General features: G+C 43.0%; 1 pseudogene; it reads left to right on the top strand.

The window, feature by feature from the left end:
* Positions 1-2,619: 2,619 nt before the first annotated feature.
* LOC105743080 lies at positions 2,620-2,946 on the top strand (annotated as a pseudogene).
* Positions 2,947-4,859: the final 1,913 nt, after the last annotated feature.

The raw sequence follows: 4,859 nt of genomic DNA on the forward strand, positions 1-4,859 counted from the left end.
GGATAAGCGCTTGACTGGCAAACGCAAGGATCTGAGTTCAATCCCTGGTTCCGAAAAAAAAAAAAAAAAAAAAAAGAGGAAATCAAGCTGGGTGTGGTGGAGCATGTCCAGAATGCCAGCACTCCAGAGGCTGAGGTAGGAGGATCATTTCAAATTCAAGAGCAGCCTGGACTACAGAGGGAGCTCAAGGCCGGCCTGAAACTGCATAGCGAGACCCTGCCTCAGGAAGACAAAATACCAAAAATTAGAGAAATAGAAGGGCTGCAAGGACAGCCAACATTTTGACCTTTCCAGGTCAGTGAAGACTCAGGACATAGATGAACCTATACTGAAACATCATGTAACTCAATTGTGTCCCAAATTTTCTGATCAAGGAGATTATGGGGCCACAGAGCAACATAATTGATGACATAGAGTGTGCCTAAGGAAAGTCACCAGGAGAGAAAACATTCTCTCAGGCTTTCACAGAGAGCAAATTGGTCAAGCAATGGCTGTGACTCATCCACATGGCTGACATTGACAAAGGATCTGCAACTGGAGGTACAGGGTTACAGGATAAATCCTGAGGGTACTTGACTGACCTTATCAGATACAAAAGTTACATTTCTTGTTATACAGATCTTGCTTTATCTTGTATAACAAGCAGCAGAAAAGTATAAAAACTTTTATACTTAACCATCCAGCAGAAAAGTATAAAAACGACATATACAAAGTAAAGCCATATTAGTATGCTGAGCTGTGTAAGGCTAAAGTCAACAACTTCTGTGGATACCCCACTACTATTGTGGACTGTTGGACTGTGTTGGTTTGTTTTGCTGAATTCACGTATCTATAGTATTTAGATGCCAATGGAATACCCATTTCTGACAGGACTAAACAAAAAAAGGGAATACAAAGGAAAGACCATTTTGTATCTGTATATGCAGAATAGTTAGGATAGATATACAGCTACTTTTGCTTAATTCAATGAGAAGAAAGATTTGTACTAATAGTGTGTAGATAAGATATCCTGTCTGCATCTTGTACTATGGATAATCACTAAGAAGATAACAATGTATAATGTATTAATTATTGAAACTGTCCTATTAATCAGTTTTGAAACTGTCTTATTGCTATTTGTTTTTCAATAAAATAAAAAAGAAGACAAAATAAATAAATAGAAGAAGAAGAGGGCCAGCCAAATAGCTCAGAGGATTAAAGCACCTGCAAGCAGGCACAGGTGCTAGAAACTAGAACCCAAAGCAAAGAAGAAGAGGAGGAGGAAAGGGGAAGGAAGAGAAGAAAAAGAGAAAAGGAGGAGGAGGAGGAGGAGGAGGAAGAGGAAGAGGAAGAGGAGGAGGAGGAGGAGGAAGAGGAGAAGAGGAAGAAGAAGAAGAAGAAGAAGAAGAAGAAGAAGAAGAAGAAGAAGAAGAAGAAGAAGAAGAAGAAGAAGAAGAAGAAGGAGAAGAAATAAAAACATATTGGAGATATTTGTGAACAGTTTGAGTTAAAAATGCTTGGATTGTGAGTAACTTGTTCTGCCAGTGCTTTCAAGACAAGCAAACATTTCTAACAAAATTTAACTTGGTGAACATATGATATCTTACAGTACCAGGAGTACAAGACACTGAATGTCACACAATCACAAATGAACCAATGATTGCCACCAAATGCACAATTGTTCAGGACCACCTGGGTGACTCTACTTGAAAGAGCAGCAGTTGTCTCCATTTTGACTGAGCCTGATCCTATTTCCATGCATAGAGCTGGCTAGAAATTTTCAGTTGGTTTTAAGCAATACATACCAGTCTAGCTGAAATGCTGGTGGTCTTTCAAGTCTTTGAGGATAGAAGTCATGTTTCCTCAGAACTCCCATTTGCTGTCCCCTAGTGTGAGCCAGGTTGAGATAGGATGAAGAGCCAATGCTCCACGCTATTGGCTGGGGTGGGATGGAGCCTCAAGATAGAGGTTATGACCTCCTGGGGCTTGAAAGATTACACATCAGAGCTGAAGCACTGAAGCCCAAACATAATGCAAATTACTCTTCCTGCATATCCTTCTCTCTGCAAATTACAGAACTAAATACAGACTTCCTACCTAGCCCAGCCCATTGCATTCACCTGCTTCCTTCCATTCTCACAGTCACTCATGCTCAAGCCTCTCCTTTCTTCATGAGTGAATAAAACTCAGGTGAGGCCTTTGTTTCAGATAGCCATCATCATGGCTGGACTTTGGACACCTTGGCTGACCCAAACTACAAATTGATATGTTGGTCAGCAAAGCAGAGAAGCAGAAGTAAAAGAAAAAAGGGGACAGGCTTTATTAACTATGAGGATATAAAGAGAATCTGAGGTAGATGCAGGGGGGAATCCTCTAATCTGAGACAAAGGAAGGCTGAAACTTCACAGACTTTTGCTAGAGGTAGAGTTTGAGGGGCAGGTTCAGTGACACATAAGGAGCTGATTGGGGTCCCCCTGATGGTTCAGGAAAAGTAGAAGGAAGTTGTATTCAGGACTGGGGTGGGGAAGGAGGAGGAAGTGGTCACTGGGAAGAAAGCTGTTGTTTTGGGGATTCATGCATGTTGAATCCGAACCATAAAAATTTAGCAGTTTGTGAAGAATTGGATCCTCTTTTGTCAAGATGGTGCTGCTGGAGAGCAAGCAGCTCCTGACTGAGCTGACCAGGATCTGCTAGGAATGCTGGATGCCAGGCAGCGTGTTCATCACCCTGAAAAAATATGATGGTTGAACTAGATCCATCCCAAAGAAGGGTCCTGTGGAGGGCTGTGAGCCTGCAGTTAACAAATGTCTGTTGAAGGCGATGGATGGGAAAAAGAAGATCAGCACTGTGGTGAGCTCTACAGAAGTGAGTAAGTTTTAGATGGCCTATTCAAACCTGCTGAGGGCTAACATGGACGGGCTGAAGAAGAGAGACAAGAAGTACAAGAAGGCCAAAACACCACAGTGAAGGGCTCGGGATTTCAGCTCTTACCAGTTAGCCAACAGACTGCTGTTTTTCCTTTTGGCTACAAAGCTAGATTTTTGGTTTCCCTGTGGCAACTATTTTCATGTGAGATGAGGGTTATTTTGAAGAGAAAAAGGTTATAGTGTACAGGGTAGTTGTGGTAAGACGCTAGTTCAGATCTGTGCTGCATGGTTGTGTTCTTAGCTTCCAAGGGCCTCTGTAACCATTTTCCTGAAGAGCACTGTATCATTAACTATTTGTCCCCACCCACCCAAAAAATAATTTAGCAGTTTGTACTTGGGTTGGAACCTATCATAAGTATGCCTTGGACTGCTTCCTGCTGACCAGGGGCATCATTGTAGGGGTGGGGAAGACTGACAAGATGACAGTTCACACCCACGTAGAAGCTAGTGCCAAGTGTTTCAACCAGGATGAGAAGTTCATTAGTGAAGGCTCATATCTGAGATTGAAGAAACCTGGAAAAAGTTTAAAAAGGCTGGGTACTAGGAGTAGACAGGTCATTATCACGATTAAAGGACCAGAGGGGAAATAGGAGGAGAGCCCATGATCTGAATGCATCATTCTGCCATGACCATGGCAAGGGAAAAGTGTATTGATTTCCTAGTCCATGATATTTGTGCTCTAGTGAATATGAGATTAAATGGGTTTGCTAAAGCAGGTTCCTTGGGAAGTGACCTGAGTCTAGTTAGAGCTAACGGAAAGAGCTGAGGCTAAGGCAGGTGCATCTCCAGGGTAAGTTTGATGAGGTGGACCTTTAAAAGCCCATTTGCCTCTATTACTCTTGATCTACTAACTATGGCACATCTTGTCCTTTTTTGAGTATCTGTGTTTTTTGAGTTACCATCTACGAACCATGTGTCAGAATAGGTGTAACTGCATTATTGATAAGCATGAGATCTTGAACCAAATAATAGGAGCCACTAAGTTTAAGTCCTGGAGGAATGGGAGTAATGTACAGTGCAGTTCTAAGAAAACCTTGGTAATAAACATCAAATTATAGGTTTGAGTCCCCATTGGTAAGGCTATTGGATATTATGGAATGCAGGGGCAAGCTGAGGGATCCCTGAGGCAAATTAGTACAGGGTAGCATGGGTGGCACTCTTAGGGTCTAAAAGTGTCGCAAAGTATGTAGATGACGAGGAAAGAGGGAAGAGGAGCTGGTGGTGCATTTAGGTTGCATATGTAGGGTGAGCACTGTGAGGAGAGAGAAGGTGAAAGAGAAGTGGAACTTTTGGAGATCTCTCCCCATGAGAGGGGTGGGGCAGGTTGGGATCACAAAGAAATTATGAGTAAAGAACATGAGTGAAGAACAGTATCTGGAATCAGCAAGGAGTGGTCCCTGTCTGAGTGGTCACATAGGTAGGCCACCTCCCGCTATGGAAACTGGGGACCTAAAACCGTGACCTGAAAACTCAGGAACAACAATATATGTGGCCCTCGTGTCAACAAGAAAAAAGTGTCTGACCTGAGATATCTAGCAAGATTAGGGATTCTGAAGATACCTTGACAGGAGGGGCTGTGGACCCTGAGTCTTGCATTTCTCTTCAGTGGCAAGACCAAACAGATCAACTATACATGGATCAGGCTATAGTGAATTCTCCAGTGGGGGTAGGAAACTGGATGACTTATCTGCTGCCTGGCAGACAGGGCAGTAGCATTTCCAGCGACCCCTTGAGCTTGTAGATGGGACCAGCTCCCGATGGCGGCCACAGGTTGGGGCAGGCTTATGCCCAGTCCTTCATTACTGTACTTGGAACATGGTCCAGAGGAAGTTGGATGGAGCTATTCTGTTTAGGCTTAGTATCACCTTGACAAGGTCCTGCTTTGTTGTTGTTTTTTTTTAATTTTTTTTTATTTGTGTGTGTGTGTGTGTGTGTGTGTGTGTGTGTGTGTGT

This window comes from Octodon degus, unplaced genomic scaffold (genome assembly GCF_000260255.1).
Source record: "Octodon degus isolate 3935 unplaced genomic scaffold, OctDeg1.0 scaffold00001, whole genome shotgun sequence".
Classification (NCBI taxonomy): Eukaryota; Metazoa; Chordata; class Mammalia; order Rodentia; family Octodontidae; genus Octodon; species Octodon degus.